Source organism: Polyodon spathula, chromosome 35 (assembly GCF_017654505.1).
Source record: "Polyodon spathula isolate WHYD16114869_AA chromosome 35, ASM1765450v1, whole genome shotgun sequence".
Classification (NCBI taxonomy): Eukaryota; Metazoa; Chordata; class Actinopteri; order Acipenseriformes; family Polyodontidae; genus Polyodon; species Polyodon spathula.
The window spans coordinates 3377035-3388125 of NC_054568.1; the positions used below are offsets into that span (position 1 = coordinate 3377035).

The 11091-nt window shown below is 37.2% G+C and overlaps 1 protein-coding gene across 1 annotated transcript in view; it reads right to left on the minus strand.

Annotated features, from left to right (window-relative positions):
• The window catches only part of LOC121303787 (leucine-rich repeat and fibronectin type III domain-containing protein 1-like protein), a 47330-nt gene extending 36656 nt beyond the window's left edge, over positions 1–10674 (minus strand). The window contains exon 1 of the mRNA XM_041234568.1: positions 10223–10674. The gene's annotated coding sequence lies outside the window, so the exon portion shown is untranslated. The remainder of the gene's footprint in view (positions 1–10222) is intronic.
• Positions 10675–11091: the final 417 nt, after the last annotated feature.

Sequence of the window (11091 nt, forward strand, 5' to 3'; positions counted from 1 at the left end):
GCTGTGCACGGCAGGCTTAAAATTGTTTTTGCTTTAGATTGCTTTATGTTCATCTCCTAGCTTAATCCATGCATATTTTTTGTATGGAATTTTACCAAAGGCTTATTCCATGCCCTGTATTCTGGTTTTGTTATACAAATTCACATTGTATTTGCATACTGAACTTCTAGTAACACACATAGTCAGTAATGCATGTATCTAATTTCTCCAAGCAAGTGGGTGGAATATCAATGTATGTAAAAAAAAAAAAAAAAAAAAAAAAATAGTGCAAAGACAGCCTAATGTAAATGAATGATGAGGCTTGCAATAAACAAACATGATCTTGAAGATAATCTACCTGTCCTATACTTGACTGATTGCCAGTGCTTACAATTCCCTGGCTTATTCCATTTTGTCTGTGGAAGCATCAAAAATCACACACACACACACATAAAAAAATAAATATACAAAAAAAGACAAAGAATTATAATTCAATACAGCAGACATGCAAATATAAGAACCCTGGCTGTTTGAACCAATACTTAGGAATTCATAATGTATTCCAGCTGATTACCATGTGAATAACACCTGAATATCTTCTGCACTTCGTTTGAGTTCGGAAGTAATTCATTTTGAATACAGCCCTCTTCAAGCGTGTGGATTTAATTACCCTCATTCATTCCATGTTCCTTTGCAACGCATGATGTTGATCACATGTATAAGGCATGCATTCATGTATGCATTAGCACTACTCACAATCCCCTGCTGGGCGAGGTAAGACTGTATGAATTGGTGATGAATAAACAGTGAATTAATTAGGAAAGGGGGAACCTGAATGTGTTTTTTTAAATCATGATGAACTAACAGGGCTGAATTCAAAATTAGAACTTCAGAACTCTGAGGAAGCGCATAAGATATGCAGATGTTGTTCCTGTGATAATCATTCGGAATTCATTATGAATTTGTGGCCATTATTTTAAAATGGTATTCATTACGCATAATAGTTTGACCAAATGCTTGCTGACTACCAGCCAGGTATATAATTAAACGCTATACCACAGATTAAAAACGTATATGCATACATTAGTATCTAACAAGAATGTTTTGCTTTGGTCTGTCAGTGTTGTATTTCAAATGTATGCTTCTATTTCACCACAGTTTCACACAGAACACACAGATATTTGTTAATCCTTGACGTGGAAGAATCATGTAAAGCAATCCATTTCCATGCAGAGGACATACATTTACAGGCAGAAAGGAAGAAAAAACACAGGTTAGCAATTAAATTATTTGTTTTTGTCTGTTTAATAATCACGACTATGCATGTTTTAATAATACCTTCTGAAGTATCTCAGTAGAAATTTAAATGAAAGAAAATGCTGGTGAGGCAGACAGTGCAATGCAATCTTTATTGGAAATTTACATCCTATTGCCAGACTAGGTCAAGAAAATGGCTTTTTAAGCATTCTGAATGGTGTGTTTTCACACAAATTAAATGCCTACTATCAAAAAGAAAAACTATCAAAGAAGTCATTCAGCTGTGGCCTGTCGGTTATACCGCAGCGTGCGAATGTATGGGAATGCCTCAAGATTTGTCATTTTTGTCCTTGATCTATAATCCTGCATGACATTTTAAGTTATTGGTATCAATAATCCATGATATAACAAAAATAGGCACTCGTGAAAATGTTTGTCCACTTTATGCTTTAACAACTTCTAAAAAGTCTCGTGCATTTTACATTTGTGGCTGTCTGTTCTCTTACTTTTTTTTAAATTAATTCAACATGTGGTAATTTAAAGTCATTCATTAAATTAGACAATCTATAATTTGCCTAATTTTGACAGTTTTTCGAAGATTTTCAGTTGCAATGGTTTGATTTCACATGCACAACAAATCAAAACAGAAGCAATGGGGTGTTCTAATAAATGTGCACACAACTGTATCTTTTTTTTTTTTAGTATAACCAACACACACAAGCCTAACAGTTGTTATTAATTCTATTGAAGAAAGTATTAAAAGCGTGGCTTTCAGGTGATTTGATATAATAGCTAAAACAGATCCTCTCCTGTGGCTAATGGTGCAGCCCCTTCTCATTTCCAATTCAGTTTGACATTCTTATCTTGTACAAACGTAACAGGAATGGTTAAAAGGGTTGAACAAGCATTGTGAATTACCAAGGCAGCTGCAGCACTTTTAGACCCTCCTGTGTCATTATCAATATGGTTCCCAGCTGACAAGGCAAGGTAAGCACTTTCTACATAGGGCACATCTGTCATCGCGCCTCATTCTTGGTGCCACAAATGAGCTTCCTGTAGAAATATGAAAGCTTCAGAACCCCCCCCACCCCCACCCCCTCAAAATCTTGTTGCTCTTTATACTGAAACATAGCAAGTATGTCAGTTACATTATTATCCACTGTCACTAGCAAGCGTAGGTGACGTACAGCCACACCCTAAATGTTAAAATGCATGACATTTGCAGTTTGAATAACTGTCTCGATGAATGTATAATACAGTTAACACTTAGATAAGCAGATTTCTCAATGTATGTAATGGGAGGTATACACTGCCTTTTAATAGTATCTCTCCATAATATCCAGATGGGCCACCATTTGACTTGACGGTCTGGACGCAATGTGGTATGGGCACCGTTAGGTACAAGGTGTTTTGAGGGATGTTAGTCCATTCACTCATTAACATGTAGGTTGATTTACATGCAATTGGTGCAGAGAGATAGACAGAGGATAGTGATGATGCATATGTTGTTAAACTGCATCCCATATGTGCTCAATTGGATTGAGATCAGGGTGGCTGTGGATCATTGTGGTGGCCTGAAGCAGTGGAGTAGTCTTAAACCTGAAGGCACTGGAACACCACTAAAATATAGATTTTTCTTAAACAAGAATTATTAAACGGATTGCATAATTATGTAATTGCAAATATTAGGTAATGCATGCATAATGTGTTTCTCCATCTTGTCAGAATGCTTTGCTTTGCATGCCTGTGAGTGTGTGTCAGTGGCTTTGTTTGTGTGTGTAGCCACAGTCATAGTCGGTGCGCTGTTGTTGTCATTTTCATCAGCATTGTTAGCTGCCTTAAAGAAGTTCCTAATGCTCTTTTCATTGCATCAAGAGGACTACTGCCTGAATCAGATGTGAGTGAAGTGCCTATTATGATAATACAGCTGCTGCCTGTAGAAAAGAGTACCGGAACGCTGTTTTGGCTGCACTGTACCACTGGTCTGAAGTCTCCTTTAATCATTCACTCACTATTCTGGCACGGTGGATGGGTGCATTATCATCTTGAAAGTATTCATCACCCACAGGGTACAAGAAGTGCAATATTGTTAAGTTATCCAGGTATACAAAATAAATCAATAAAGAGAGGGATAGTATTTAAACAACAGGGTATATTCCATATTGCATATTGCATTAGTCGCACGTCCCTCCTCCCATCTCATTCAAATTTCAGTCCTTTTAAATTGCAAATAATGTAGTAAATACATCATTGGTTATATGAATGCCAGGGCTGAAGCCTCGTAATTCTGCTGTGAATCCGTTTGACAACGCGGCAGGGCAGTTTGGTAGATTGATGTTTTTCACATGGTTCTTCAATAGATATTGGACAGCAAGCACAACTTGTCACTCACTCGTACTGTTCAGCGAATGAAAGGTTCTGAATCTCCCTGCACGCGAAATGCTTTTTCTTGAGAACGATGTGCTGACAAATGTTGCCAGTCTGGCAGGCAGGAATAAATAATAGACCTTTGGATTATGAAAAATTGAGAACATCAGATAAGATGAGTGATGGCTTTAAAATCCACTTCCGCAATGCATGTGCAACTATGTCCAAAAGTGTATCTAGAATTTTAGGATGAGACACTAATTATAAAAAAACAAACAAACAAAAAAAACCCCAAAAAACTGCATGCGCATAATTTTATTTAAGAAGCTACAAAATTATATTGCAAAAATCATTTTGTCAGTTTTTCATCAAGTATATGGAAAACTACAAAGCTGTATATAATTCAATATGGTAACGTAATATTTAGCAGGTTTCATTTGACTTTACGAAGCAAAAGTAGTTGACTGTAGGGTGATACAAAACTTTTAGCCAGAGCTGTGAATGTTTCGAAATCACTCCCTCCCTTTTGTGATATAAATCTGGTTCCTTCCTTGTTAAAAAAAAAAAAAAAAGATAGCGGTAAACTTCCTGGTACCACACCCTGTGTTGTAGGTCACATGGTCTAATTGTATCTTAATTTAATTACAACACAGGAAGTTATCACATTTGCAGTGTACAATTTTGTATTTGAAAGCAAAAAAACAAAAATATTTTTTTCTTTATTTTACGCAATTAATTTTGAGTCAGCACCAGAATCGTTACAGGAGGGAGCATGGACTGGACGCGCAATGATTCTTGTAAGATAAATACTCTTTCTCCTGGTGAGCACTCTCAATTAATAGAACCAATGCATTCCCCTTGTGATTTATTACCTTAATCAACCACTGTACAGATCAGTAGCATTGCTCATAATTGAGTTGAAGCCCTTTCTTAGTCTTGCCTGGATGCACTACAGCTATGGCCAAAAGTTTTGCATCACTCTATAGAATTAACAACTTTTGCTTCATAAAGTCAAATGCAGCCTGCTGAATTTTAAGGTAACATTGTTATGGCTCAATTCTAAAATTATAGGTGATGCAAAACTTTTGGCCATAGCTGTTTATGTAAAGTACCTGGCTAATTATCCACTTGCTGTCTGTATTTAACAGTTCCTCCCAGTTCACATCTTACCATACCAGTCCAAGAATCTGAGTTCAAAATAATGACTAAAAGAAGATTGTAAGCAACTTCAAACTGGACATTGACTCACTAATTCAAATCACTTAATATTCTGATCAAGCTTGTTGTACTGCATTTGTTCTTCATTGCCAGTTTTTTTTTTTTTAATATAAATGCAGGCAGCTAATATCTTATGCACTGAGCTGGCAGGCATATAGAAAATGCAGCTCACATAAGCCAAAGACTCAAACCCTCTTAGTGATCATCTAATGCACAATGCGACACAACTGCATGTCCTGTTACAGCAGTGCTAATAAAAAATAAATTGTACTGTCCAGTGCTGGAATAAAGATTGAGGCTGAAGTAATTTCCTCTGATATAGCACAGTCAGGCCCACTGTTTTGAAGCAGATAAAATCCAGCAACTGGTATATTGTAATTAAAGTGCCACTATCCTGCCTTTAAAAAAGTAGTAAAATAAGAAAAACTATCATAACTGCGCAATTATTTTTTCTACTAACGCTGCATGAAACAAATAAAATACTATCTATTATCTTGATATTGTTGGTTATTTTTGGGGGGTAATTTAAAAAAAAAAAGTCACTGTAGGGAAAGCAGTGCTGTAATTGAAATGTATACTTCAGTGGAAAAATGATCTGAACTCTGACTGGCTGAGCTAGAGTGATAAGGGATTATATAGTGTAGGACTTTGGCATGTTTGTAACCGCATCACAAAAACAAATCAAACGATATCACTCTGCCAGTTTTATTTGTAATGCTCTTTCAAGTAAATTTCAAACTCTTTAAACTGAGCAAGTCTAAACTATTGCTTTCCTAATCTTTGGGTATGTTACAATTGGCAAGTATCCTGGGGAAAAAAAAAAACTTAATTTGTAAATCTTTATGCATGACATAACCCTAATCCTTTTCTGATACAATTGTGTACTTATATATGTCATGCAAAAAGATGTACACAGTAAATGCATTGTAACTATGCATAATAACATTATAATTGTGTGAGTACACATGTATTTACAGAGTAGCTACTGTGTAAATTAGTTAGACACTTCACGTGACTTGTCTCGTTTTTCATCACATTATTGAGACTTGTTTTTAAATTGCTGTTGAAAAACATTTCTAGCTGCTTTTGTTCATTATCCCAGAAGTACATTTGGCAACATCAATGTGAGGATAAAGGTTAGAGCAAGAGACTGACTTGATAGCTAGTTTCACTTTCAACACCTGTGCGAGGTTCCCTGCTAGGAGGTGTGTGCTGATGAGCTTGATAATTGCAGCTGTTAACAAGATGAGTTGAATCTGGATTTTTTTTTTTTTTTTTTTTGTATTTATGTTTAGGAAAACAGAAATTACATAATTGCTTTGTATTTATGCCACAGACCATTTGGGTTGCTTCTTATGAATGTCTTCTTTGTGGTTAAATATTTAAAAAATAAAACCATCAGACTAGATGAATCTCATTAACACAGAAATGAATTTGGCAGTTGTCAGCAGGGAAGCTCACACAAGTGACACTGATAATCAAGGTCGTCTCTTTCACTAACCTTCAGACTGACATTTGATGATACAAAAGGCTCTTGTGGGATACTCAACCAAAGGGATCTGAAATGGTCTTTAAGAGCCAGGCTTGTGACTATGAATCTTGCTAAGCTTAAACTTAAAAAGGTAAATACAGTGGTCTGCCCGTCACATATCCACCCTAACCGTTTATAATGCAATGATCAGTCTCTTCAACAACATTAGTCTATTATTGAACAGAGAAGATTTAGTTCAGAGATCAGAGATCCTAATAAGTTTCCGCACATTGCTCGGTGCGCTGCCATTGCTGGTAGTGTCACGTGAGCTGTTCAGTGTGTTGATAAGTAAATAAATCCTGTTCGCCTGCGGGGGGTGTATCAACGTCAACCACCGTCTCGATCTCCTGCCTGTCACTCAGCAGGGAATGCACACACCCACGTGGTAGACGGCTACTATCTCATAAGCATTAATGCCCTGTATCTTTCTAAACAGTGGATTTATGGGAGCTCCCTAATAAAAGCTGAATCTCAAACCAATAATTGTGTGACTATAGTAATTGCTACAGCTGTACGTAATGGTATTTAAAACCAGATTCGTTTTTACCTGCGTGAAAAGGTCACTGGGGGATTGTGGGATAGTATTGTGCTGTGTTTTAATGATACTTGAAACAGTACTACATTCAGGAAAAAAAAAAAATCCTGCCCGAGCAATGGATTCTGCAATTGAAAAAACTTGTATATTGTCTGGATTTCAGACAATAACAACCTGGCCCAGGTTGTTAAAATAATTTGCATTTCTTCCTTCTCTCACATGTCGCTAGACTTATTTTTTTTCTTCCAAACTTCTCAACAGACAATGCAGAAGTGAAAACAGCTTGAAATGTGTTGCTCTGTTCCTCTGTAAGCTTCACACACCTCCCTGCTATGTGATGATGTAGTTCCTTTGTGGCCAGGTGTGACCACATCGTGTACGATACAGCAAACCAGGCCAGAGAAAGCAACCTAAATACAGGATAAACATCTCAACAACGTGATGACAAACAGAAACAAGACATGAATCACAAACCAAATATGATGAATGACATCAGAGTAAGAGAACAGTACAGTGCTTCAAAACCTTTCCATTATACATTATAACACATAATAAAAACACAAACACAAATAGGACCAGCACAAACTACTGAAAGCAGACAAACACATTATTCAGCAATAACTGGAAGCAGTCATTCGAAAAGGTCAACTACATGAGCTAAAGATAACAAAGTGTCTCTATGCAAATACAAGCCACAGTCCATCTGACTGTTCTTTACAAAATGCAATGATAATGTGAATGGACTAACATTAGCCACCAATCCGATTGATCAATGATACAATGGTTCTCAGCTGCTATAGAAGGTTATGTAAGCACTCATATACTGTACATAACATCTCCATAATCAGATTGCCCAAATGAGACAGAGGGGTTGTTCCCTGAACAAGGCAAAATTTTGATTTGAAAGTGAACTCAAACAAAATGTTACAAGGGCAGAGACCTGTCCTTCATTTTCACCCCCCTGACTCCAAATAGATCAACGCCTACCCACTTTTCAACTCAAATCAGCTCAGTGACTTGACCACCTGCCCCACTTACTTGAGATTACCATGTGACTCCATGTACCCGTGAACAGTTTGTGACAGTTACAGCTTTCCAGCTTGCATCGCAATGCATTCTGGTAGTCTCAGCAAGACTACACTTACCAGAATGCATTATAGTGTGAAAAGCCTGAACTTTACCTCTCCTGGCTTGTTCATACGCACTGATTGGGCCTGGTTGCCACGGGTTCACCTCATTAAAACCAGTCTATTTTAACCTTTTTATTTGTATTGAGTTAAGCAGCGCCCGCTTGGTTGCTAGCCATGGTGCTGAAACTGTTTCGGAGTCTGTTGGTAACAGCTGACCCGATTACAGAACGACTGGACTGCAAGGGGTAAAGAGTCTCCACCCTGTTTGAGACGCAAAACATGCTTGACTGCAGCACTTTTTTTGGGTGTATTGAGTTGCAGTTGCTTAGCTAAAAAAAGGTTCTGTGCACAGGGAACAACTCGGCTGTTTCAACCTTGTGTACACACCAACCCTGTCACGTGTCGGTTGCCGTTCCTTCGGGGTTCTAGAGCAGCTCACTGCCCACGATTGTTTTTCAATGTATGTGGGCAGTGAGCTGCTCTAGAACCCCGAAGGAAGTTAATAAGGAGTGGACCCAGAGTGGTTAGATTTTTTTTTTTTTTTTTTTTTTTTTTTTTTTTCCTTTAGCAAATACCGCAAAACAGAGCGTAGGAGTATTATTAGACGCCACAAGAGCACAATCGGGGTTACTATATACTGTAAAACGATGAGTGTAGGCTAAAGTAGATATTACACAATTAACAGGGGTAAAATTATTCCAAATTTAGACTTTACAGCGAGATATTATCTTCAAGTAACTGCTGGGGCAGAGAACGAGTCAGAAGTGTGATAGATTAGGTGAAAGTTTATGGAACTCAGAATAGCCGACAACGCGCAACTTGAATTGATGGGTAGTACGAGTTTATGAATGTATTAGTGAAATCGCTAGCACGTGTTTGTGTGGGTGAATGGTAATGAATAACAAATGCTGTATGTGGAAAGAAAAATAGAATATAAAATCGTGACCTTCAAAAAAACAAACAAACAAACAAACAAACAAACAAAAAAAACACATTCGATAATATCAAGCTACAAGATCCTTAAAGCTCTCGTGTAATCTAATATTTAATCTAAGTCCTTCCTTTTAAAAACAGCAGCAGAAGTAGCATCTAGCCATACAGTTCTGGTTGTAATTAGTATGCAGCACACATGCATGCAGATCCCTTGCTATGCAATCACTTGCACTTCAGGACTAGATACAAAAATGTCATCAGTAATTCAATTATTATACAATACAGTTATAGGTTCTTAATTAAAAAATAAAATAAAATAAAAAAGTAGCCAAAGTCCAAAACTACCAGTTTCTTACAAGCTAAGCAAGTGCTTAAATTCACCATCTGAAATCGAGACATCGTTTGTTGTATTGATTGGTTTTGGATATCGCTAAAGAGCTCAGACAAATCCTTATAGTCAGCATGCATAGACAAATATGTACACCCGATTTAAATTAAAGAAGGAATAAAAACACATATTCTATGAGTATATATAAACGATATACGATGCAATGTCTGTCTAACATGAGCATAAGTACAGTACTTGCCTATGTGGCACTGTACATGTGCAGTTCGATTGGATACCATATTGACATTTTACATAGGCAAAAAGCTGCAGAATCCCCTCATAAATTATTAAATCTGCGGCTTGCACATGGTGCTGTAAAACCTCACAATAAATCGAGTCAGTGTTATTGGAGTAAAATGACATTCTGTGCGAACAAATAGTAACGCTGCTTGCTGAGCGATATAAATAATTACCTTTTTGAAGTGCGTCGATAAACATATTAAAATAAATAAGCCATAAAAACAAAACTGTTTTTGGCTCCCGGATAACAATATCGGGTAGGCTATTTAGCTTGCATTTTAAGGGCATTAAAAGTACAGTACGGTGGTAAAAAAAAATAAATAAAAAATACCGTTACAAAGTAATATTAATTCTCAGCAACTTTGAGAGGCAACTGTGATTTTGTAACACGATTAACTGTGAGTATTTTCCCTACAACCAGGCTACTGCAGCTTTCTTGTCTACACACTCCGTTTCAAAACACCGGTTCTCCAATTGAAAAATACAGTGTGGGGATGAGATCCCAAGATGATAAGCATTGAAAGTACAACGCCGTTATTAATATAGCCAACAGTTAAGGCCTCGGTTTTTACAAAAACAGTACATGAGATTTGTCTTTGCAAATGCACTCTGTATACAGGTAGAAGCATGCGTTTGTCAATTACCTTTTGTATTGTCAAGCCGTCGTGCTGTGAGGTCTGTAAACGGATAAGCAGATGTGCGTTGTTGTACAGCGCCCAGCTCTCGCTCTTCTGCCTTGCTGTAAAATATTCTCCTTCAACGAGACACGAATTGTGTGTCAGGCAGCCGCAGGAGAACCGTGCACTTTTTTTTTTTTTTTTACACCGAGAGGTACCGCAAAACTGTCCTCATGAAAGGATAAAACGACGTCTACCTGGTTGATAGGACAATAAACACATCGCGAAATACAGGACAGCCAATGCTGCAATAAAATAAAATACTATATCCGTGAAAGTTCTTCAGCGAGGTACCTTGAAGATGTTAACCACCACACAGCAGCAAAGTAACGATGGTGTTCGCCTCAAGGACTTGGTCATTGTAATATACCTCTACAGTGTCCGTGAAAGCGCATTTTGTATCAGAAGCTGTACAGATCTCCTTGTCCTTGACAAACGTTCATATTGCAATTAATATCTCATTTTGTATGGTAAGCATCAGCACTTGTGCACAGGACATCAATCAAAAAGCGATATGATTCAGAGTCTTGGGACGGCTACTATTATAAATCATACACGCACCAATGCAGCTCCATTGGCAAACTGGGATTTTTTTTTTTTTTTTTTTTTTCATTGAATATTATTTCAACATCAGTTCCCGAATAAAATTAAAAATAAACGGGTTGCAAATGTCGTTCAACTTTATAACAGCAACTGAAGAATAAAGTCGTATTTTTCAGTGGAATACCGCTAAATGACAAGCTGTCAAATAGTGGTAGCTATTCCCCAAAACAAATATGGTGATTCATGCGTCCCCTTCTCCGAAGGAACCCTCCGGTATTGTTTTTAAACAGGTA